General features: G+C 33.7%; 1 long non-coding RNA gene across 1 annotated transcript in view; it reads left to right on the top strand.

Moving 5' to 3' along the window:
* LOC141491965 (uncharacterized) overlaps positions 1-27,532 on the top strand; it is a 256,546-nt gene that overhangs the window by 30,646 nt on the left and 198,368 nt on the right. The gene's annotated exons all lie outside the window — the stretch shown is intronic.

Here is a 27,532-nt window from a genome sequence, read left to right as displayed (position 1 = left end):
TGCTCCATATTTTATCATAAGCTCTCCAAATATACAATAATCAAATGCTCCCCTATAAAATGTTGTTTTGTTTTAATTTAACTAGCCTTTGAAAGCATGATAAAGTCAACTTCACCAAATCATATATTTGCTTCTCCAAGGAGAATTTATGAGCCATTTTTTTCATTTATCAACAACTTCCTTCTAGTATATTGGAATTTTAAATAACAGGATTATCATGATTCAGCGACTTCAATATGTTGTTCACCTACTAATCATTGGACAAGGTTCTAGTATTCAGACCACCAAGAATCAAATTAAGTTTTATAGATAATCTAAAACCAATAACAATATATCCCACACTTAACTCTTCTAAACTTTTTATTACTCTTCTTTCCATATTTGCTAAAGCAGTCAAAATGGCTGGTAGCTATTCCTCATAAACAGAGTTCCATCTATCAGTTCTACTTTTGTTCAGGTAATTTTCTATCTGGAATACCAGCCCCATTCACCTCCATATCTTGAAATGCTTAGCTTACTACAAGACTCCTCTTTAGTGATAGGTCCTAAATGAGGCATTTTTCTATCTTCCATTAAGACTTTCTCCCCGTCTAAATTATTTTTCATTATTTTCTACATATTCCATAATTACTTAGGATCTAATTTAACTTACTACATTGTATATACCCAGATAAGTTCAATGATTATTTTTGTCTTAATAAGTCTAGTGCCCAGCACAATGCCTGGTATATAACAAATGTTTTAAAACTATTGCTGATTGCTTCATAACTATAACATTGATAGAGCTCCATGACAACAAGGACTATTTCTTTTTTGTCTTTGTATACCTTTCATCTACTACATTGCCTTATACATAACAAGAGCTCAATTAGCTATTGGGTAACTTGAAATACATTAATTGGAGCATTAGGAATAACCATAATAAACTCTTCAATCAACTCAAATAGAATTGCTCAGGCAAAATTTCTCCTCTGAGTTTCAAATCTATGTACTTGAACTCTTTTACTTCAAATATAACTTTAAGAACTTTATTTGGTTCTAAACATGAATGAAACATAGATAGTGATTTGAGAATTTGCAAATATAGGAATTTCTTTAACTGAACAGTTTATATTCATTGAAGAGACTAGAGAGCGAGTATTGAAATCCACTTCAAGGACTGAGTCTTAGCCATTTTTCTACTATTACTTAGAAGATGTGAGCCTTTGAAAAAACTGAGAAAATGATCAATTATTAATATCATTTTATTTTGAAATTCTGAGCATTGATTATTTGTACATTAACAGATGCAGACTCTCCCCAGCTGATACTTTTCCCAGAAATTTTGGTAATATAAGCTTTAGCTGTCAGATTTGGGACTATTTTAAGAAGCTACAAAAATATCTCAGGAGTGCCTTATTCTTTTGTTTATATATAGTTCTGCTACACCAAAAAAAGCTCACAATTATTTTTAAATTTTCACTTACATTAGGTCTTAAAAATAAAATTGAAGAAAAGAAGAAAATAAAAAATAGTATAGGAAATATTTATCTAAAGACATTTAAAAAAGCATGTATTAAGTAACTAGTACAAGTCAGCCAATATACTAGGGATAGGAATACAATAAAATATAGGAAAATTGCCTCAGTCTTCATGGAGCTTATATTCTAATGGTAAGATATTTATTTTCTCTTTTGAATACATGGGCATAGATATGTAGTTGTGTTTCATGCTTAATCATATAGAAAGTCCACCAAATGTCTACAAAAATGATTCCATAATCTCTATGATGTGCTTACTCTTGCCTCATTTATCTTTGGAAATTTATATTTATGCTTTATGTAATGTGGCATAAAGGAAAGAATTTTGTATTTGAAATCAGATAACCAGAGCCTAAGATTAGAAGTTATTTCATATATTATTTATACTTTGAACTTTCATTTCTTCATATACATATACATATATACATATATATATATATATATATATATATATACAGGTATTTTATTTAGACTTATGCTTTAACCTTGTCTAAAGGACACTGACAAGCTATGTGATGCTGGGCAAGCTACTTAATCTCTGTTTGCCTCAGTTTCCTCAACAGTAAAATAATACCTATCTTTCAAAACCGTGATGAAGATCAAATATAGTTGTAAAACTTTTCTAACAGTGCCTAATCTATAGTAGGTACACCCTAAATACATAGTCCCTTCCCTTCCTTTTCTTTAGCACAGAGATGACCTTGTGACCTGACTACTCAATCAATTCCATTGGTTTCCAATTGCCCTTAGGTTAAAATATAAACTGTGCTCTGATTTTAAATGTTCTATTGTATTTTTAAATCGGACAAGATAAATGTAGTATTTTCATAGGAATTCCAAATATCAAATAACACCCCAGAAAGTGATATTTAATTCTTTTTATGGATGTACTCAGTTTCATCAAGAAGCAATGTTCTTGCATATTTGGACAGAAAAACAGCACTTTATTTGTAAATAATGTTTTATTTAAATAGTCTTGGATTAAATCAAAAACTTTGACCCCACTAGTAATTAAACTGCAGTACATTCTATCAGGCTCATTCTCAACATGCAGATAGAGAACAACACCTTATGAATAAAAGTACATACAAGCTGCAGCACTTTAATTCCATTAGAGAGAATACCTGCAAATCTTTTAATCCCCCCATCTATGTGTTTTGGGTATTTTTTAGTGGCCTGAAGTGTTAGGATACTCTTATCGCCATTTGGAAACTAGACTTAGTCACAACTAAAGTAAGCTACCCGGATCTTCCCTGAGTAACCTGACTTAACTAGTATGTGAAAGAAGACTGAGAAGCACTTTAAACAACTGGCCACAAGAAGGCATGGAAAAGGAAAGGGCACACATAAGTCCAAATATGCTATACTGACTCTACAAAGGCCAACAGGTTGTGAGACTCCAGATTCACTATTAAGTGCTGTTTTATTGAATTTAAAACAGCTGATAGAAATGGCTAAGTATGCATGTCTGAGATCTCATGAAGCTCTGAACCCACTTATACCCTTGCCAGCTAAAATTTGGAAGATGATATTATAGGCCCTTCAAAGCATAGTCAAATGAAGATATGTTTTTCTTCATGTAATAAGTCATTTTTATTTTTCATCATCAGGCAAATAAAACCTGAGTATATAAAATTAGAGGAGGGAAAATACAAAAGACTTTCAAAATGGCATAGGCAAATGATACTTAACTTGTGTACCACAGAATCCTTAGAGGACCACAGAGGAATTACAAGAAGTCTGATACGCTATATCAGGATTAGCATACTGATACTTAATTCTTAACAATATACACTTAAAATAAGGTGTGCTTTAACCAATATAGATGCATTTCTTTTATTTTTGGTTTTTTTTGGGGGGGTAGATCTCTATTTAGGCAATTCAGGTGTGGAATTCACTTCTGTTTATAGAGATTCATAACTTTTATCTAACTTTTATAGTACTAAAAAGTGTCTATGACTGTGAGATTGTGACTTGTCATGATCACTATCATGATCTGTATATATTAGAGGCAGATGTGGAACTTCTCCTTTCTGACTCCAAGGTAAATCCTCTATCTTCTACACCTATGCTGTTTCTCATGCTGCTAGGATTAACAAAACAAAAATTCATTTATAATTGCTTCAAAATTCCTAGTAGTTTTTTACAATTATGTATTTTTTCAATTAATAATGCTTACTATGTGCCAGAGACTATTTTAAATGCTGGGGACTCTTGGAAATATTTTTTACAATAAAGAGAGACTTCTCACTTTTAGAAGGCTGGGGACTAGTGAATGGTCTATAGAGGAGGCTCTTAACATGTCCAAACAGGTTTAAGTGACTTACCCAGAGTCACACAACAACTGTTTGAGATCAGATTTGAATTCAGAAAGATAAATCTTTCTGACTCCAGGCCCAGCATTCTATCCACTACAACACTTAGCTCCTGAAAATAGTAATGTTATTTGTTAAACAATATAAATTAAATGGTAATTTATAAATGAATCACTAGAACTGATGACTTCCACCATGTCTTCTACTATGTTTCAACTTCATTTTATGGACATTGTGTAAGAGCTGTGTCATGGTGGAATATCCACTATAGTGGATTAGGCACCTAGAGTTCTACTTAATGTTCTTAACCCTCCCACTATTTGACCTTTGACAAATCACTTAATTTCCATAGTCATCAGTTGTCTCAATTGCAAAATGAAACAGTTAAAGTAGTTGACCTAGAAGGTATTTACATACAATCTTTCTACTTAGTTCTTTGATGATGAATTCTTGGAGTTAGATGAAAGTGGTTCAAAATTTCTTATTAATGACTTTTAAAGGAAATCAAGTCATATAAAATTATATTATATAACATAAGGAAAATATAAATATTATAACCAAAATTAATGCAGCACTTTGTTCTTTAATATATATTTTTCTTTACAACACTTCAATGAGGTGAGAATCACAGATATTATCCTGCCCATTCTATTGTTGAGTAAAACAAGACTCAGAGAAGTTAAATGATTTGTCCAATATCATATAGCTAGTATCATAACCAGTACTAAACCCCAAGTTCTCTGAGACTAGTACTCATTTAGTAATCCATGTTTGCATATTTGCAATTATGTATGGGGGAGGAGAGAGTGGAAAATGAATTGTTTGGATAGACAAGGAGAACATTTCCTAAATTGGTAGAGCAAATATTATTATTGCTACTCTACTTTTGGAAATGAGAAATGAAGCCTCACAGATTTTGTTATTGCTCAAATGACTAGATAGGAAGGAGGAAAACAAGGATTTATTAAGCACTTACAATTTGTCAGGAACTATTCTGAATTTTATTTAATATTTTCTTATTTAAGTCTCACAAAAATCCTGGAAGTTAAGTTCTCTTAAAGCATCCTATTTTAGAATTGAGAAAATTAACACAACCAAAAATTATCTGAGGTCATATTTCAACTCAGTTCTTCCTAACTCCAAGTTAAGCACTCTATCTACAGTCTAACTAATTGTACCCCTATATAGGGAAAGAAACTCAAACTTTGTCTTTTTTTATGGTACTAATTTTTCTACTGTACCATATGTGAGCATCCAGTTGATCAAAGTGCTATATTTGACTCTAAATGTAATAAACAACACATATGACTTCTATAAGCTTCCTCTAGATTGACTTGCATGGAAGAAAATATGTGCAATTGAATAAGATTTAAACAGTTCTGTCTTCTTTTGTTTTGTAGAATTTCAGTGTATGAAATTACCAGTAGATAAATTATCATCAGTAGTTTTAGGGGAGGGGAGCTTTGATAACCACTGTCTTAAATCTGTATACATAACATTTTTATCTTATTCCAAATAAAATTGGTTCTTCCAGTAATTAAGTCTAAAAGCAAAGCTAATGGTCCTCAATTACCTTATAGTTATAAATTAAGAAATGTCAGACTTCAAAGAATTAAAGTTTCATCTTATCCTGAGGGTAAAAGAGAATTCTGTATTAGGCATATGTAGGTTGTGACATAATATATCACCAATAACATATTACACAGAAGTGGCATCATCAAGATGTATGCCCTGAAAAAGATGGAGGTTCATCATATAGTAAAAGTAAGTGATAATCTGTGGGAATTCCTTGGCATTTATACCATGTCATGAGATCTATGGGAAAACCCTTTACACATTGAATAGGTGACCTCTGGAGAATTTACAAGAAAACACGGCCAAGAATCTGAGGATAAGATTCATAGATTTATAGCTGGAAAAGACTTTGAAGGCCACCTAGTTCAGTTTCCTGATTCAAAAGAAAAGGAACTTGAAGGACTAGAAAGGATAAAATGTCTTAGTCAAAGTCATATAAGTAGCAAAGATAAGAGATGAAATTTGGAAAAAGGTCTTTTGATTTCTAAAATGTGAATCTGTACTCCTAGAGGGTAAGGAGATTACAGATCCATCAAGTGTTGAACAAGAAATGTGTCTAAATATTTGTCATATTATGTAAAAAGTGGGAAGGGTGTGGCACAGTAAAGAAACATTATTTTGTTCCCTCACCTGGAAGATGAGAACCTTAAGTAGTGCTGATATATCATGATTTTGCAATAAAATTTTATGAATTAAATTTTATCATTCTTATTGAATGAAACAGAAATTCAGCTTAAACCAAAAAGGAAATCTCACACTTTAGCTGTTACTATCTCTTCTTTTCTGTCCTTTCCCTGAAAATCCCATTGGGTAGACCATCATGTGTTTCAATCATGTAAATGTCCTAGAAAACATTTAAAAGTGAGTCAGTTTTAGATATGAAATAATACTCTTGTAAAATTGATAATTTTTCACTAAAATTTCTATTTAGATTTTTTTATATATTGTACTATCTTAAAGCTCCTTGAATTATGGTGTGAAAGGGATTTATAGCAAATTTTAGTCAGGTGAATTCCAAATTTCTTCCAATTAATTTAGGAAGACTTCATAGGGAAGATAAGATTTTAGGTACTACTTTGAAAAGTAGGTGACTACCATATTCAAGTAGAAAGAAACAAATAGAAAAACAAAAAAAACAAAGAAAGAAGAAAAGATGAATAGCTGGTAGATAGATGGATAGATAGATCTAAATTGAGATGTATGGAGTATTCAAGGAGGACTAGCATCTCTTGTGTAGGGCATTGTTGAGCTCTTTTCAAAGCTGCTCATCCACCTTTGGTATCTACCTGGCACTCAGCTCTCATCTGTTACTCCAAGAAGCTGTAGAATTTAAAGCAACCACAGTCCTAGTAAATCAGTTCCACATCTGAGCTAAGACAGGTTGAGGGTAAGTTATTGACCTCAAAGCTGCCAGTGACTTAGGGGATGTCTACTCCATGCCTATATAGACTTCTCCAGGTGGAATGGACAGATGAAAATAATTTGTTTCAATGGTCATGAAGGCAACTTAAACAGATGCTGTGGAGAGCTTAGAGCTTAGTCAAATATTAAAGTTGCCAAGGTCATCCACTGCATTCTGAGTCATAATCAGTTATCCCAAATTTTGTCTTGACACTGAACTTCCATTACTCTGGAAGAGAGAGGGAGCCTGACTACTTAGTGCCATTCTGAAACACTTAAATTCAGTTCCCACCTGAGAGAAGACATTGGTCATATTCAGAAATGAAGGACAAACAACAATTTAATTGCACATACTTCTCATATATAAATATATATATGCATATATATACATGCCATATATATATACATATATATGAACTCATGGTTCTTCTAGAAGGAAAAAATTAAAATGAAAGAAAATCCTACCTTAGATAGCCTGGTAGAAGAGGAACTTGTATGTATGGAAAATACTATAATCCAATGAGTAGGAACTAATATGGGAAATATTTCAAATCTCATTTGTATTAGTAAAAATTCAACCTTAGCTCTCTGTAGTCAAATAAAGAGTTATGAAAAAAAACAAGTTGTTTATTTTAAGTAGGAAGATTATATAGGGAAAATCTGATCTCAGACTATTTGCAAATTAATAATTCAGGAAGCATGACTTGGCTTTTGAAGAGGCTCTATCTATGTGGAATAGCATTTGAGTATCTCTCAGGAAAACTCAATAGAGCAAGAAAGCTGGCTGCATACTGCCTACCTTTTACTCTAGGCTGACTGATGAAGGTGTAAGTTCCATATATAAAACAACCAAAATAAAGTCACCATAGAATCAAAGAGGAGACAGGTCTGGAAAACCAGTGATCAAATTTAGACTCAGACACAAGAGCTTTGTAACACTGGGGAAGTTGTTAAATGTATGCATGCCACCGTATCCCAAATTATAAAATGGGGATAATGGCAATATCTAACCCACAAGATTGTTATGGACATCAAACAAGATACTATGTGTAACATGATTAGTGCTGTGCCTGTCAGATATAAGGTGATATATAAATATCATATTCCCTTTATTCTTTGCACAAAAGTACTAAAGAACGTTTGTATACAGCAAAGAAATAAATTTTGTGGAGAGTGGAATTTAAGCTGCTATGTTGGAAAATTCTGAACTTTGATCTGATTATAAAAATAATCATTTAGGGGGCTCTACTAACCTTCTATCTATCAGAAAAATGAATCTAAAGTAAGCCAGGCCCAAATAAGTAACAGACAATTGAAAAGCAGAAACAAAATGAAAATTGTCTTAGATTTAAAATTCTCATTCTCTGATGGCTTCAATTTGTTCTCAATTGCCTAGTGTTTTCTATTAATAGGGAAATGTATATTCTTTCAAAATCAATTTGAAAGGAGTATAGCTCTGATCTATTCTCTGAATTGCCCTTTTCACTAAAAGAGACTTGAGTAGGGGCGGCTAGGTCGTGTAGTGGATAAAGCACCGACTTGGAGTCAGGAGTACCTGGGTTCAAATCCGGTCTCAGACACTTAATAATTAACTAGCTGTGTGGCCTTGGGCAAGCCACTTAACCCCATTTGCCTTGCCAAAAACCTTAAAAAAAAAAAAAGAGAGAGAGAGACTTGAGTACTATTTTGGCCAAACTGGTAGTATAAAGGAAGGTGGGGAGAGGAGACCCTAATTATGGCCTAAGCCACTTTTCATGTCCAAATGATTCCTTCTTTGGGTCTTGACTGAATGTTTTAGTTATGCCATCAGATACAAGAACCTTAGGTTCTGTTCTGGCTTGTTTTTTTTTTTTTTTAGGTAACATGCACAAGATGTGATTAAATTTATTCATTCTGAATATATAACAACATTCTTCTTTATCAAAAGACTTTCAAATTGATCAATTAAATTAATCAATTTAGTCTAAAACCTGGAACTGAAGCAAAAGAAAAATGTTTTCACCTGGGTAGGGAATCTATCAGATTATAGCATTTGACACTTACTTTAAGGCAGGGTGGGGTAAGTTGATTGATTGAATTAAAGGGCCCACATGCTTTAATATAAAGATTTTCTTTTTTTTAATAATTGCCATTGTCATAAAGAGACAAATGCTTTGAAATTTGAATGGGTAGAAAAAACTTAGGCATATAAAATTATTTTCCATCTATCTAACAGATGATGAAACAAGCTCTATTTTTATTTTAACAGTTTTTAAATATATTCTTAGGTACAATAAGGAAGCATTTTACCGAGGGGATTTCTTTTGTTTTTCTATACAGATGCCATTTTGACAAAAAAAAAAAAAAGACAAAATTTATAGGGGATGTGTATGTGTATGTGTATGAATTTTTATTTTAACATAACACTAAATTATTAAGATTGTAACATCTTTTCAGTGTCACAGTGGATAGAGTGCCATATCTGAATCAGAAAAATTTATCTTCCTGAGTTCAAATCTGACCTCCATAACTTATTACCTATGTGGCCCCAGATAAGTGACTTAAATTTGTTTTCTTCTATTCCTCGTCTATAGAATGAATTGGGGTAGAAAATGGAAAACCACTTCAGAATATTTGTTTAAAAAAAACTCCAAATGAAGTCACAAGGAGTCAGACATGACAGGAATGATTCAGCAGTCATAAAACCCTTTCACAAATACAAGACAAACACAGTTGATGCTCATAAATGGATACAAATGGAGCCCTAGGAAATTAGAGAACTAGTGTTGGAGCTAAATGGCAAAATTCATTTAGCTCAACTCCTTCATTTTAGAGGGGGAGGAAACTGAGCCTCAAAGCAAATACACCTTACATAAAATCTTATAGGTAGCTACTGGCACAGGTAGAATTTGAACCCTGGTTCTTGGATTCTGGAGAAAGAACTGGAGAAAAGGGACAGAAATAGATGACTCCATCTGAAGTCAGAAAATCCATTCTTTAACTTTGCCTCTGTCAATTATCCCCCATGTGATCTGATACAAGGAAGAAAAGCAAATAACATTTATTAAGCACAACATGTCAGGGACTAAATCCTTCCTAAAGTCACTTTCTGAAAAATGAGAGAAAATGGGCTTCAGGGAAAGTGGGCTTAAAGATCAATTTATGTGGGTTTGTTTTGTGAAGAACTCACCAATCTCAAAGGTTGCACAAATAGCTATAAGTTTCAACAAAAGTTCTCATGTGACTCCAAAAAAAAATTCACAGGTTAAGTCCATTGGAGAAGCAGTTATATGGTCAATTTCTTTTTTTTTTTGTTTTGTTTTTTGTTTTTGCAAGGCAAACGGGATTAAATGGCTTGCCCAAAGCCACACAGACCAGATTTGAACCCAGGTACTCCTGACTCCAGGACCAGTGCTTTATCCACTATGCCACCTAGCCGCCCTAGATGGTCAATTTCTTAAAGGACATAGTAATTTCTAAGGAGATGATAGTGTCTAAGAAGATAATGAAATTAAGCAAAAGAGCTGGTTGAGACTAGCAAAGGGGATGATTATTTTACAGAGATAGTTACAAACTGGGAAATGAGGTGTATAATAAAGATTTTAAAAAGGAAAAAGAAAAGGAGCAAAAATCAACATAGATCCAGTTGCAAGGAGATGGGGCCATATTTGTCCAATAGCATGAGCCAGAATATATCTTAGAGAGAGTTAAGAAGCTAGAGCAGCAGGTGACAGGCTGAGTCAGCAGGAAAAAAGAAGACCTGCCCTGGCCTGAGTGGAACCTTGCTCAAATACATTTTCGTGGTAGGTGGAACCACATGATGCTGAGCAGAGGCTTAGCACCTGGCTCCAGGCATTCTCCAATGCCCATGCCACCAAGGTGATCCCCAAGGAGTAGCTAAAACAGCAATCACTGTGCATGAGAGAGCATTCTATATACTTCCCATACTGCTAAATTATCTACTTATTTATATTACATATACCCTCAAACATACACATATTCCCATCTAAGCACACACATTCAAGGACATTTACATAAACTCTCAAGGAGACAGAAAAACAGAGTCCAAAGTAAAAGATATAATCAGTTCATCAGTCATTTGATGAAGTATAGTATAGTGGAGAGAATAGTTAGGAAAATTCTGACTTCTGGAATTTACTATTGTGACCCTGGACAAGTTTTCCTACTCAAGTGAGTCTCATGTCTAGCATCTTTTAAATTAGTCATTTTAGGCTCAAAATAATATTAATAACCTAATGGTATTGATATCATTTTAGGGTCTAGATAAAAGAAAGTGTGATATGATGTACTGAAAAATATAAAACTAGTTAAGAAAGGGGAAAATCCAGGGAAGATGTAGGATTAGAGCTATGTCTGTGTGTGTGTGTGTGTGTGTGTGTGTGTGTGTGTGTGTGTGTGTGTTTTGAGGAATATGGGGGTCTTTAGTTCCTTAGGAATGAGAAGGGAGAATTGTTAGTTTACATTGCAAAGACTGGGGTCTGCCTATATTGGTGCCTATGGGCAAGTATGTGAGTTAAGACAAAAGACTTGGCCTCAATCTGAAGAAAATTTGGGATTGTGTTGGATTTGACCCACCTAGTTCCTAATTAACCTAAAGTAACCTTTTCTTGCTCCTTAGTATAATGAGCAGGGCAGGGAAAAGGTATGAGGACTAAAGTATCAATTAGATTTGTGACTACAATCTATGATTGACACAAAAAGGATAGGAACAAAGCCTTTCAAAGTATATATAACACCTAGCAGTTCCAGATTTCAGGGCCCCTCTCCCCTTGAGAGAGGTGTGCCATTTATTAAGATGTCTTAATAAAAACTCATTTTAATCACTCTGGACTAAGTATTCAGGAGTTCTTTAAAACATATAAAGGGAGAGGAGGAACAATTAAGAACAGCATCAAAGAAGGGCCTGTGGCTTGATGGTGGAGAAAAATGATACATTGGTCAAAGGAAGAAGACAATGAGAATCAAATTAAAAAGTCCGTGCACTTAAGGAAATAGAAAAGAAATCTAAGGTTTAAAGAAGAAAAATTAGGGGCAGCTGGGTGGTGCAATGGATAAGAGCACTGGTCCTGGAGTCAGGAGGACCTGAGTTCACATTTGACCTCAGACACTTAATAATCACCTAGCTGTGTGACCTTGGGTAAGTCACTTAACTCCATTGCCCTACAAAAAAATGAAAAATTAGAGTTGGAAAAACTGTATTTCACAAATAAGAGTTAACTAAGCACTAAGAAATTATGATTCTGTAAAATGTTTTATGTAGACACCCTCTAGCTTTCGTTAAAGTATTTGAAAATAAAATGAAAGATTAAAATATCAGAAGAAAAAAGTTTATAACTTTGTGAAAAGACCAAATATTTAAAGGTTAAACCAGTCCTTTCTAGCTCTACCTTTTAATAATTCCACTTTGTCTTACATCCTAATTTTTGATATCAGTACATATAGATTTTTCAGTGAGTTGTCCTTGCTTTTAATAGTTGCATCAACGTTGTACTCATATTATTTTCTATTGGAAAAAAACAGTGATTCAAATTAAATTACACTTAGTTTAAGAACTTAATTTAATTTTATATGGTAAGTATAAAGTTTTAGTCAATTCTCTATATATGTTGGCATCAATGAATCTGTTTATTCACTTTTTTTATAATGTCCTTTCTCTGAAGAGATCAAGGCACTATACAAATAACTTTAAGATGTTTTGAATAGCTTCCATTTTAGAAATAACTTCATAGAGTATAAACAGATTTTGGATAATAACAAAGATGAACCTTTTCTCAAACTCCAGTTGAATTAGATCTCTTTTGAAGTTAGGAAATGTTAATCTAGTTTTTTTTCCTCCACCCTTTTTCTTACATTTCTCTGCATGGTTTTACTTTCAGTCAGAAATAAATGGATTGAAATAGCATTGGAAAATAGTATTCTCAGAAGATCTACATCAAATTTCTAAGATACAAGCAAGAGAGGAAGCATGGGATGAGGAGGAAGTGGGAAATCTCCCCTTGTTCCATGCCTAGTTAACTTTGACCAAGGAATTCAACTTTTGATTCTCTAGTATCTAAGGAAAAAAATAAAAATAAAAAGACATTTAAGAAGAATATACTATCTGATAGCTACAAGTTTGTATTATGTGCTCTAGACTGTATATTTTTGCTTGGTTAGTAAATAATGCTTAACACAAAAAGAAACCAAAACAAAAATTTTTATTTTTCAGATATTGTCATTAGTTTCTACTTTGCTTGTTTAATTATTTTATTAAGCAGAATAGACTTTTCTTTGATATTGCCAGGAATACATGATCATTTTGGTCTAGGGAATGCATGAATAAGAAAATAAATTACTTCCTTTTTCAGGGAAGGTATAACCAAAAAGGTTGAGAAAGAAGCCTGTTTTGCTCTATGTTTACCATGTACCAAGTTTTGTTGTTTCCCAGCAAGGAAAGTACATCAGAGGCAGGGGGAAAAGCACTGACCAAGAAAAGGTAGTTACAGATTATTTTCATTCAACCTTTTACAATTTTATTTTGATTATTGTTTTGATACAATTCTGATTCTGAAAACACATAGGTGTTCTTTTTAAAATTTATTGTTAATTTTGCCAATTACATGTAAAGATACTTTTCACAATTCAAATTTTAAAAGATTTTCTCCATCCCATCCTTTCCTTACCCTTCCTAGGATAGCAAATAATTTGACATAGGTTATCATGCACAATCATGTTAAACTTATTTCCATAGTAGTCATGCCGTGAAAGAAGGATCAGAACAAAAGGGGAAAACCATGAGAAAGAAAAAACAAAACAAAAAGAAAAACAAATATAAAAAGTGAAAATTGTATGTTTTGATCTATATTCAGTCTCCAAAGTTCTTTCTCTGAATGTGGTTGGCGTTTTCTATCACAAGTCCTTTACAATTGTCTTTGATTATTGTATCAGACAATGAAGTCCATCATAGTTGATTATCACACATTGTTGCTATTAATGTACACTGGGTTCTGTTAGATCTGCTCACTTTACTCAGTATCAGTCCCTATGAGTCTTTTCAGTCTTTTCTGAAGTCCTCCATTCATGATTACTTAGAGAACAATAGAATCCCATCACATTCATATCACACCTTGTTCAATCATTCCCCAACTGATGGGTATCCCCTCAATTTCCAATTCTTTGCTACTACAGAAAGAGCTGCTGTAAATATTTTTGTATAGAGATGTACTTTTCCTTTTTTTTTGAGTTCTCTTTGGGATACAGGCCTAGTAATGGTATTGCTTGGATTAAAGGGTATACATAATTTTATTGCCCTTTGGGTGTGGTTCTCCAGAATGATGGAATCACTTCCAAATTGTTCTCCAGAATGATTGAATCAGTTGACAACTCCACCACCAATGCATTAGTATGCCAGTTTTCCCACACTGATCATTTTTTTTTGTCATATTGGTCAATCTGATAGGTGTGAGATGATACTTCAGAACTGTTTTAATTTACATTTCTTTAATTAATAATGATTTAGAGCATTTTTTCATATGACTACAGATAGTTTTAGTTTCTTCAACTGAAATCTCCATGATCTTATCCTTTGATTATTAATCAACTGGAGAATGACTTGTATTCTTATAAATTTGTCTGTTATTATATATTTTTTAAAAATGAGTCTTTTTATTAGAAAGATTAGCTGTAAGAATGTTTCTTAACTTTCTAATTTCTTATAATCTTTGTTGAATTAGCTTTATTTGTGCAGAATTATCCATTTTTCATTTTATAATATTCTCTAATTCTTGTTTGGTCATAAACTGCTTTCTTTTCCATAGAATTGGCAGATATGCAATTTCTAATTTTCCCAATTAGCTTATGGTATCACCTTTTATGTCTAAGTCCTGTACTCACTTTGACCTTATCTTGGTATAAGATGTGAGATATTGGCCTATACCTATTTTCTCCCAAATTATTTTCTAGTTTTTCCAGGAATTTTTGTTATATAGTGCATTCTTTGTTGTTGTTTTTAGATTTTTGCAAGGCAAATGGGGTTAAGTGGCTTTCCCAAGGCCACCAGATTTGAACCCAGGTACTCCTGACTCCAAAGCCGGTGCTTTATCCACTACTCCACCTAGCAGCCCCTAAATAGTGCATTCTTAACCCAAAAGTTGGAGTCTTTGAGTTTATCAAACAGTAGATTATTATAATCATTTATTACTGTTTTTTTTTTGTACTTAGTCTATTCTACTTGTCCACCACTCTATTCCTTACACTACCAAAAAAGTACTGCATCATGATATAATTTTGATCTGGTGGGACTAGGTCACCTTCCTTTGCATTTTTTTCATTAATTCCCTTGATACATGACCTTTTTTCTCCATCTAAATTTTACTATTTTTTCTATGTCTATAAAATTTTTCTGGTACTTTGATTGATATTGCAAGTGAATAAGTAATTTAATTCAGGTAGAATTTTCATTTTTATTATATTAGCTTGATCAACCTATGAGCAAATGTCATTTTACTAATAATTTAGATCTGATTTTATTTGTGTGAAGAATGCTTTATAATTCTTTCCTTATAGTTTCTTGGTTTGTCTTGGAAGGTAGACACCCAAGTATTTTATGTTTCTACATTTACTTTAAATGGAATTTCTCCATCTGTCTCTTGATGCTAGTCTGTGTTGGTAATATATGGAAATGCTACAGATTTATATCCTGCAACTTTACTAGCAATGTTAAATTTTTCAAGTCTTTTTTTGGTTTATTCTCTAGAATTCTCTAAGTATCATTATATCATCTGCAAAGAGGGACTTTTGTTTTCTTATTGATTATTCTAATTCTTTCAATTTCTTTTTCTTCTCTTATTGTTGCAGCTAACAGTTCTAGTTCAATATTGAATAATAGTGTTGATAATGGGCATGCCAGTTTCACCTCTAAGCTCATGGGAATGCTTCTAGCTTACCCTTATTACATATAATGCTTGGTGATGGTTTTAGATATGGTTCATCATTTTAAAGAAAACTTCATTTATTTCTTTGCTCTCTAGTGTTTTTAATAGGAATGGGTCCTGTATTTTGCCAAAAGCTTTTTCAGTTTCTATTGATATAATCATATGATTTTTGTTGGGCAGCTAGGTGATGTAGTGGATAGACCACTAGTCTTGGAGTCAGGAGGATAGGATTTCAAATGCAGGCTCAGATATTTGCCACTTAGTAGCTGTGTGACCCTGGGCAAATCATTTAATCCTGATTGTCCCAAATCCAGGGCTATCTCTAGTCATGCTGATTCATATTTGGCCACTGGATCCAGATTACTTTGAAGGAAGAAATGAGCACAGCACACCCTCACTCAAATCCAGTTCATGGGTCTGTCATGGCATCACCTCCCTAATGTCATGATATTCTTCAAAAATGAAGGACAAACATCATCATCATCATGATTTCTGTCTTGTTATTGATATGGTCATTTATGCTGCTAGTTTTCCTAATGTTGAACCAATGCTACCTAATAATAGTGTAATATGCTAGTGATAACTTACTGTTGTAAATATTTTATTAAAAACTTTGGTATCCATATTCATTAGGGATATTGTTCTATAATTTTTTTTCTCTATTCTGACTCTTCCTGATTTAAGTATAAGCACCATATTTGTGTGATAGAAAGAACTTGGCAAACCTCCTTCATTTATTTTTTAAATAATTTATATAAAATTAGAATTGTTTTTTAAAATATTTACTAGATTTCAATTTTAAACTCATCTGGCCCTGGAGATTTTTTTCTTAAAACTTCATTGATCAATTTCTTTTTCTGAAATAGGGGTATTTAAGTATTTTATTTCCTCTTTTGTTAATCTGGTTAATTTATATTTTTATAAATATATAACCATTTCACTTTCCTTTTTTGCTATAACAATCCTATATTTCATACAAAATGAATTTTGATGACCACTAATCTACAATTACTTATTTCTCAGAATACCATGTCTTAATTCACATTGTAATTTGGTTCACCTACAATATTTGCAACAAATTTAAAGAGAAAAACAATCAAGAAGAGAATAGAACTGACCATCGAACATTTTATATAACAACCTACTAATTCCCCATAAGAATAATTAAGGCTAATATTTTATGAATAATTGGAAACTCTCTGAAAATATTTAAGGTTGGTTAGGAAAAATTAGCCTCATGAAGGCACATTGGTATCTGCATACTAGATTAACTGACATGCATGTTCACTTTTCAGAAATCATTTTTGTAGCAGTTCTCTACTGTTGTGCTTTTTTTAACCAGATATTTTAATATTCTCATAACCCTTTCTTTACTCTTAGATTCTCAACAGTTGACTAGTAACTATCATAAGAAAACCTGGGCATATGAATTCACCTGCATAGAAGTAACCATTTTATTCTTCTGCTGTCACCATGGTTATAACCATATTGAAATATTTGGTGATGCCTGGGTCCCAACTAGTTGGCTCCAGTCACTATTTATGTTTTTATGTGTTTTGTGCTTCTCTCTGAGGACTACTTAGTACTAGTATTGTTATATCCTTTCTCTCTCTTCATACACACACACACACACACACACACACACATACAGGCATATATAAATATATGTATGTATGCACACACACACACACACATACACACATATTTGTTAAAGAGAAGAAAACGAATTTATACCATTATATTTTTAAGTACCTAAGGCAAAAAGTTAAGAAAAAAACTGAGAATTTCTCCTTAGAAAAATGCAGAATTTTTCAGATATGTTACTTGAATTATATATGTATCATACTGTAGATGTTGTCTTATCATTTCCTCTTTATACAGATATTTAATTAAGTAATTATTAAACATTTCATTTCATGATCTATTGAGATCTTTATTCCAGATATTTTCTTTGAGTGATGAAAAAGAGATTTTTTTTTCATATGAAAGGAAAACTGAGAAAGCACAATGCAACTTCAGAATCCTGGGGATTGTTACCTGGAAAGTCAGGTTGCCATAGTGAATAAAATAACTTCTCCATGGTAAAAATCATTATTTTAAATCTAAAGATAAAGTAGAGTTTCAAATAATTAGGCTAAAACACCTGAATTTTCCTTATCCTGAAGTATCCATAGTTGTAAATATAATTGAAGTATCACATGCAATTCCTCTATTGTAGATTTTAAACTATTTTCAATTATTTTTTATTTTATCAAGATTTTTCATGGTTCTAGTACCATAAATGTAAGATTCAAGATGCTCTGCTACAATAAATCTAATTTATTGGTTAAAATTAAAAGGAAAATGCAGTCTTAAGTTTACTAAAAATGTGATTTAATATCATAATTGTTACAGTATAATTGAATGACTCCACTAAAATATTTTTATTTATTTTTTATTAATTTATTTATATTTTTTTTATTCTAATTTTGTACAAATGGTTTTTTTACATTAATAAAATATTCTTGTTTACAAGTAAACAAAATACCCCTCCTCCTCCCCCATGAATATAGATAGACTTGTTTGGGTGAAAAAAGTAAAGGGGAGAGGAAAAGAATTAAAATAAAAAAATAATAATAGTAATAATTGTAGGTATGGCCAGGTGGCGCAATGGACGAAGCAACAGCCCTGGAGCCACGAGCACCTGAGTCCACATCCAGCCTCGTAAACCCAACAATCACCCAGCTGTGTGACATGCAAGCCACCAGATCCCCACTGCCCTGCAAAAAACCAAAAAAAAAAAAAAAAAAGAAAGAAAAAAAAGACCCAAAATAAAATAAAATAGTAATAATATTAGGGGTGGCTGGGTGGCAGACAGAGCATTGGCCCTTGAGCCAGGAGCAGCTGGGTCCAAATCCAGCCCCAGACACCCAAAGATCACTCTGCTATGTGGCCCCAGGCAGGCCATCCAGCCCTACTTGCCCTGCACCCTCCCCCAAATAATCATAACAAAAAATGTGCTTGAGTCTTTGTTCCAACACCAACAACTCTGTCATGGGTGGATCTCATCCTTTATGATAAGTCCATCACAAAAGTTATTTCCATATTTTTCCACTGTTGCCATTGCTGATCTCAACTCCCTCCTTTCTTATTTCTCCATTACCATGTACTCTATTTTCTCTCTCCTTTCACTATGACTCTGCTGTAGGGTCACTGAGTGGCACAGCAGACAGATCCCTGGTCCCGGGGCCAAGAAGCCCTGAGCCCCCATACCACTCCTTAGGCCCAGAATCCACCTGGCCCTGTGGTCCTAGGCAGGCCTTCCATTCCCAGCCCCTTGCAAGAAGTAAGAAAGGAAATGTGTTATATCTGGACACTCTCCCCCCATGGTCCATCCTCTCCTCCTTTATTCACATCCCCACCCCTTCCCCCTGCTCCCCCCTCCTTCTTACTCCAGATGTCTATACCCCATTGAGTATATTTGCTGTTTCCTCTCCTAGCCATCTCTGATGAGAGCAAAGGTGCCCTCATTCCCCCTTGCCTCCCCCCTTCCATATCATTGCAATAGCTCATTGTAATAAAAAAAATCTTATGTGAAATATCTTGGACTATTCCCCCTCTCCTTTTTCTTGCTCCCATTCCATTTCCCTTTTTTTTCTATTGACTCCATTTTTACACCATATTTTATCTTCGAATTCAGCTTTCTCCTGTGCTTCAACTATAAAAGCTCTCTCTCTACCTGCTCTATTAACTGAGAAGGTTCATATGAGTATTATCAGTGTCATTTTTCTATGCAGGAATACATGCAGTTCATCCTCATTAAGTCCCTCATATTTCCCCCCTCTCCTCCAATCTCCATACTTCACCTGAGTCCTGTATCTGAAGATCAAACCTTCTGTTCAGCTCTGGCCATTCCAAAAGGAACCTTTGAAACTCCCCTGGTTCATTGAAAGTCCATCTTTTTCCCGGGAAGAGGACATTCAGCCTTGCTGGGTAGTTCATTCTTGGCTGCATTCTAAACTCTCTTGCCTTCCGGTATATTGTATTCCAAGCCCTATGAGCTTCCAATGTAGCTGCTGCTAAGTCCTGTGTGATCCTGACTGCAGCTCCACGATATTTGAATTGTGTCCTTCTGGCTGCTTGTAATATTTTCTCTTTGACTTGGGAGTTCTGGAACTTGGCTATAATATTCCTAGGGGTTGTTTTTTTGGGATCTCTTTCTCTGGGGGATCGGTGGATTCTCTCCATTTCTATTTTGCCTTCTGCTTCTAGATTATCAGGGCAATTTTCCTATAGTAATTCTCTGAAAATGATGTCAAGGCTCTTTTCCTGATCATGACTTTCAGGTATTCCAATAATTTTAAAATTATCTTTCCTAAGTCTGTTTTCCATATCAGTTGTTTTTTCAATGAGATATTTCACATTTTCTTCTAATTTTTCATTTTTTTGGTTTTGAAGTATTGTTTCCTGATTTCTGTTAAATTCATCAATCTCCCTGAATTCTATTCTTTGTCTGAAGGATTTGTTCTCCTCAGAGTTTTCTTATCTCTTTTTCCATCTGGCCAATTTTGCTTTTTAAAGCATTCTTCTCCTCAATAACTTTTTGAACTGTTCTATCAATTTGATTTGACCTAAGCTGGTTTTTAGCATGCTATTTTCTTCAGCATTTTTTTGGATTTCCTTGACTAAGCTGCTGACTTCATTTTCATGTTTTTCCTGCATCTCTCTCCTTTCTTTTCCCAGTTTTTCTTCCAACTCCCTCATTTGATTTTCAAAGTCTTTTTTGAGCTCTATCATAGCCTGAGCCCAATTTCTGTTTTTCCTGGAGTCTTTAGATGCAGGAGCTTGTGCTTCCTCATCTTCAGACTGAGTATTTTGGTCCTTCTTGGGCTCGTTTGCCAAAATATTTCTCAATAGTCTCCTTTTTTGTTTCTCTGCTTGCTCATTTTCCCAGCCTGGGCCTGGTTTGGGGTGCTTCTTTAGCTTTTGGGACACTCCCACAAGGGTCTCAGTGTGTGAGGTTCTGTCCTCCCTCCTGGTCTGTGACTGACCATAAGCGCCCCCCTCTGCCAAGGGGCTGATGTGAGGGGGGGGGGGCTGCTGTTCTATGGGGAGGCCTAGACTGTGGTCAAGATCTGAATGTGATCAGAGCCCCAGTCCTGTTTCAGGGGTAGAGGACAGAGCTAGGCAGTCTCTCTCTCTCTTCACTCCCCTCCCTCAGCTCAATGGGCTCATGCCCTGGGGACTCCTTTTTACTGGCTCCACCTGCTTCTGTTTCCTGGATCAGGGCTGGGGAAAGAAGATGCAGCTTGCTGTGTGCCCTGAGGGCTGGGCTCCATGTGCTCCCTCTGGCAGAGGTCCCCTGCTGTTCCCCCACTTTGTGCCTGGTGTTCCTCGGGGTGCAGCTCAGGAGACTCCCCCGCTGCTGTGAGCTGAGACCCCCAGCGCCCTGGGGCTGCCTCCCGGAGGCTGAGGTTCTTTGGCTCTGGCGGGCCACCCCTCTGGCGGGCTGCCTCTCCAACCCGGGGAGCAGAGCTTTTCTGCTCTTTTCCAGGTTACCTTGAGTAGGAGAACTGCCTCACTGGGTCCCTTTGTGGGTTCTGTCTCTCGAAAGTTTAGTTAGAGTCCTTAGCTGATGAATTTTATCAGAGAGCTCCTAAGACTGGATCCCTTCTTGTCGCCATCTTGGCTCCGCCCCCCTAAAACATTTTTATTGATAGTTGTTTCAGTTGTGTGCAATTCTTCATGATCCCATTTGAAATTTTCTTTAGAAAAATACAGGAACCCTTCAGAATTGTTGAACACTGTATGGAAATGATCTCTTATGTACCTTTTCCCCTTAATCTTAATTCCTCATACCAAAAGTTATTAATCTGTAAACATTTTATCAAAATATGTATGTACAATGCTAACTTGACTATTCACCACTGAGGGGAGGGGGGTTGGAAGGGAGGGTAGAAGGAAATTTTGTAACTTAAAAATAGACATGTGCATGTGGATGAAAATAAATAAAACATTTAAAAGAAAAAGAATGGAATGTGCCATTTCCTTCTTCAGCAATTTTACAGATAAGGAAATTTGTCAAGCAGGGTTAAATGCCTTTCCCAAGGTCACTCAGTTAGTGCCTGAATTCAAATTTGAATTAAAGAAGATGATTTCAGATCTGGTACTCTTTCCTCTGTGTCATATAGATGACCCCCCACTAAACATCATCTGACCCTCTTGTTTCTTTCTAAGATGTGTGATTTATGTTATGTTTGTCACTTGAATGAGCCTTAAGAAGATATAAGTTCAAAATGTATTCAAAATGAACACTCTCAGACTAAAATAGTACTAATTTTAACTTCACTGTGATTTATCAAATGATACAGGAATCATTAGAGAATGGGCTCTTCTTTACTGTCTCTGTCCCACCCAGTGAACTCATTCCAGGCTATTTTTAATGTGGGGTAAGAATATTTTTTTTTTTGGCCAGAGGAACACTAACTGCCATTATTTTTACCTTCAAGAGGAGAAGAAAATTTGAGGCAGGTTGATTGATCGATTAGAAAGCTATTTCAAGGGATGGATGGATTATGGGGTTCTGAACTAGGGTGGTGATTGAGTGGAGAAGAGATTGACTGATAAGAGTGATATGAATTTCTCTGATTAAGTCATATGCAACTCTCTATTAAAATCAATTGTATATGAGCTGTAACATGTTATAGTTGAAAAATTTTCAAACCAAGAAAATTATATTATACTCTGCTTATATAATAAATCTATACCTTAATCTGTAAGGATATCTTCTTTTATATTTACATTTGTTTACATTAATACACAAATCATATATAATCTTAGCTATTATATATATATATATGCTTATAAATGTGTATATATACACTTATATGTGTGATTACACATACACACAAATAATATTGGTTTTTTTCATGGACCTATGATTTCATCTGTATAGATAGCAACCTAACGAGCAAGGGCAGAGAATGTCTGGCCCACTAAGGATTTGTCCTGACACTGCCCGGGCAGCCACAAGTGGTATTCAAACTTCAATAAATCTAGCAGCTTTTCAGGAAGAATTAAACTTTTGACCAAATATAACTGGTGAATGATATTATAAATATCCAAATGACACTTGGAAGAACAAAGGTTCCCCATCTCTGCTGTAGAGTATTATAGACAAGTTTCCCTATAAGGAACTTCTTCTACCAATAGAAATCAGAGGTTTCCTTTCAACTTATAGACGGAGTAGCTTGGGGAACTAGTAGGCTAAGTGATTTATCACTTAGTAAATATCAGGAGACAGGATTCAGAACCAAGTCTTTCTGACTCTCAGGTCAACTCTCTATACTCTCTATCCTGATGTTTGATGTGTGCATGCTTATGCATAGGTATATGCTTGATAGTTGATAAAGGGAACTCAGGGTTAAATGAGAAGAGGAAAGCAGGCTGAATTGTTTTGGGAAATTGTTAAGTTCTTGTAATAACCCCAACATCTTCCTGAAATTAAGAGGCTTTATTTTAGTACTAGTATCCTCCTTATATTGTTGAATACCCACAAGTTGTATAATAGTAGAGTGATCAAAGAATTGATAATGAGGACCAAAACAGGATGAAAAGGTTCAGGGTGTGTTTGAACAAGTTTCAGCATATTGAAATCATGGTAAAAGGAGGAATTAAAAATAACAAAGATATGTGCAGAAATAATGTGTTGATCATGGAGTGAGAGTAAAGAATCAATGACACATAGCTCACGTATTCAACTAATATTCTTGAAATGTCAAGAAAAATTGAGGAATACCCTTACACACACACACACACACACACACACACACACACACACACACACACACATAACTTACTGATATCAGTTACATTTAATTATATACATGCATATTTGTGTAAGTGTGGTTATATCTATATATTTATAGTAGGAGAGACTTTTGATTTCAATGGTTTAAGAAATGATGATGAGGAAAATTCCTCCACTAATGTCCAGAAATTTGGTTCCACCAAGAAGATATCTACATCTAAATAATATACTGCATAGAAATATAAAGAATGACTCACCATATATCTATATCTAGCTATCTATATATCTGTTTCTCATTATCTATCCTTTTATTTACCCCAATCTCTTTTAATTTTACCTATATGAACCAATGATCAGACCACCATCTACCCATCTCCAATCTTAGTAAAATACAAAGGAAAGATTTGTGGACAAATCATAATGCCTGGGGAGGATAAATCTTAGAAATAAGGCATAAATCTTAAATTTAACTCTCCTCAACCTTCTATCCATAATTTGAAAAAATATTTGCTCCATTGGTGATAATTCCATGACAAAGAGTTGAAAACTAGTAAAATAGTGAGTTTGTGCATCATATCTTACTCAGAGAATTGAACTAGAATGATAAAAATTGGGGCATAGGAAATATTCTCTTTGAGCTTTGCCTTCTTTTTTGTTTGTCTGTTATAAATGTTCAGTTAATAATCTGTTGCTTTATAAAGTAAGTAAATCATGGGGAATTAGTTTTTTATTCTTTACTGTTATTTTACAGAACTATTGGTGTGTTGCATCACAAAGTTTACACCAGATCTAATGAGTAAATATTGAGTAGGTACTAGGTCATGTTACTATTACAAGACAGGGATAACTAGATTTCTCCTTCATACTTTACCTCCTTCCTTGAGTAACAATAAAACATAGAACCAGTTACGTACCAGATATCCACTGTATGACTTGGCTGAGGGGATTCTAAGAGTCTGAATAGAAAGAAATGGAGATCAGTCTCATATTAGACTTGCTCATTCATTAAGGGAATGCAGTTCCAAGACCTCACCAAAACCTGCTTTTGTCAGGAAGGATTAATAGCTAAGATATTCTGAATACTTAATCAAAACATCTCATGAGCAAAACTACTAGTTTTTTACATTGCAAGAAATGAGCACTACCTCTTCCAGTACTATAATGACATACTCTAATTTGTAAATAAATGTTTGCAAATTCATCTTAGTGGTGAATGTCCACTGATTAAGGAATGACAAAGCAAATTATGATACATGATCACAATCAAATATTACTGTGAAATAAAAAGTAATCAATATGATGAATTCAGAGAAGCCTAGAGACACTAACATGAAGTGAAATAACATAAAGAAAGCAGATCATACAAACTTGATACATAAAAACTACAATAAAGTAAGCATATATAATGTAGAATATTACAAATGATATATTGCACTCAACCCATGAAATATTTTTCATCTGTATATATATTATATATCTCTATACACGCATATAGTTAAATATGGTCAATATAACATTTATGTTTATATATGATATAATGCATACCTATATTGTTAATAATTTATATTCATATATTAATATATACTAAACAATATAACTTAATATATTTACATTATCGTAGCTAATTTGTATCAGGTATTCAAGGATCTTTTTTTATCTTTATTCTGTTTCAATTCATGTCAAACCTTCCAAGGCTTCTGTGAATTCATCATTTTGATTGCTTCTGATTTCAATTGTGTTCATGTATGATTACATATGTTTATGCATCTATATATACATACACATCTCACAAAGCTCTTCTCTGGGCCCATTGTGATCATTACACACTTTCATTTATTTACATTAACATTGTTGTAGGTTTTTGGTACTGTGCTTTCCATGATTTGTGTTCTTCATTTTATGTCAGTTCATTTCAGTCTTCCTAGATTTTTCTGAATTTGTCCAAAAATCATATTATTTATTTATCCATATAACCATTTAATTTATATATGTATATATATATATATATATATTTGCATATACATATGTTCATATATAGTTGATTTGTTTACTTTTGCTGAACTGTTTTCCCTCACTTTTTAAATATTTGCTGGGAAGAATAGTTCACTGATAGGAGAGGCTATATTTGGAAATGATTATGGGATAAAAGCAAAATGGATAATGGATAAATAAAAATAAGATTCCTTTTTGAAAAGAAAATTGATAGTAATTATTTAAGTTCTTTTGTGCATGAAATGTTAGCACTAGAAGGGCTCTTAGTTACTTGGTCTAATGCTTTTATTTTAAAGGTGAAAAATTATGACCTAAGGAATTAAAACCTAAACCTTGACCTTTGGGAAAGTATTAACTTTTCAGTCAATATAAATTGGGGGCTTGTTCTTGAAAGTTTCTATGGTCACTTCAAGTTCTAAAACTGTAATCCTATGAAGTCATTCCCATTCTACTCTGCTTTTTGCTACACAATGCTATATCTCATAGCACAGCAATTTGATGCTAATTTCTCTAAATTTGCAGAAGGCACATACTTCTTGAAGATCAGTTACTCATCTTGTTAAGCTTAATTACTCATGGGCTTTGGGCAATATGGTAAAAGTGCAAAAGACCAATAAGAGCAAATGAGTCAAACCCCCTGCCAGCTGTCTGTTTTCTCACTTTGTAGGTAAACAGATCACCCAATTTGCCATTCTACATCATATGCATGCATACAGACAGATATATATGCATGCACATGTATATACATATACATATCTACATATACATAGCCTACATTTATATTACATATGTGAATTTTATATATATATATATATATATATATATATATATATATATATATATATATATATATATCAAGAGAAAGAAAGAGCATACATTTCTATTGAAACCAGGAAATGTGAGTCCAGGTGTTTGATGTTAGGATAGTAACTTAATCTTTTGGTGACCAACTCTTTAATAATATAAATTACAGGGATTTCTTTGATGAAAGATGCATATGCTAATAAAAATCACTAGTATAGTCCTGACAAAGTAAAACTTTGCATAGTGTTTTAAGGTTCATAAAGAACTTTGTATACATTCTCTCATTTTAGGCTTTTAACAGCCTTATGAAAAACAAATAAACTCTGACTAATATTAATGTTATCCCCATTTTACATATGAAGAAACTAAATCTCTGAGAGGTAAAGGGACTTCTGAAGGTTGTCCCAATCATGAACACTCAACATTCATATTTTTCATTTGCCATATTGCATTCCTCACACTCTTGACAGGATAATATTCAATTCAACAATTCAATTAATGAAATTTCTATTAAAATATATTATATATGCCAGGTAGAGTGTTATATGCTGGAGAAACAACAATGAAAGTTAGAAATAAGGAAATAATTCTTCTCTTCTTAAGGAGTATTGCGTTCTACTTAAAAGATAAAAGATGAAAGCAAAAGGTAAAATCATATATGTGGAATTCCACAAAAAAAGTTGCTAAATTATCCATTGCTTTGATTCTGCTATATCATTGCTATGCCGATAAAAATGAAGGAGAAGAGAGAGGAAAAAATCTTCCATATACATAAATATTTATAGCAGTAATTTTTTAGTGGCCAAAAAATAATAATCCTAGAATGTGAAGGAATGCCAATCTAAAGAGGAACACCTGGATAAATTACAGCATATGAATATGATAGCATGTTGAAATGTTGTAAGAAGTGAATGATTTAGAAGAGACATGGAAATATTGATATAAATTGATACAGAGAAAAGTGAGTAGAACCAGAAAAAAATTCATATTGTAGTGCACATATTATAAAAATGAGCATTTTTGAAGACTTTTATAAATTTATCAAGAGTAACATATAAGCAGCATCAGGAGAACAATTTATGCAATTACATTTTATAGACCAACAACTCTGAAAGCTATATAAAAATAATGAACATATTAATCATTGATCATGACTACCAGTTGTGATTAGTAAGCATGATAGCTCCTTCCTGGAATTTAGGTGTAGAATGAAGCAACACGGCA

This window comes from Macrotis lagotis, chromosome 6 (genome assembly GCF_037893015.1).
Source record: "Macrotis lagotis isolate mMagLag1 chromosome 6, bilby.v1.9.chrom.fasta, whole genome shotgun sequence".
Classification (NCBI taxonomy): Eukaryota; Metazoa; Chordata; class Mammalia; order Peramelemorphia; family Peramelidae; genus Macrotis; species Macrotis lagotis.
This window is presented reverse-complemented; position numbering and strand designations above follow the sequence as displayed.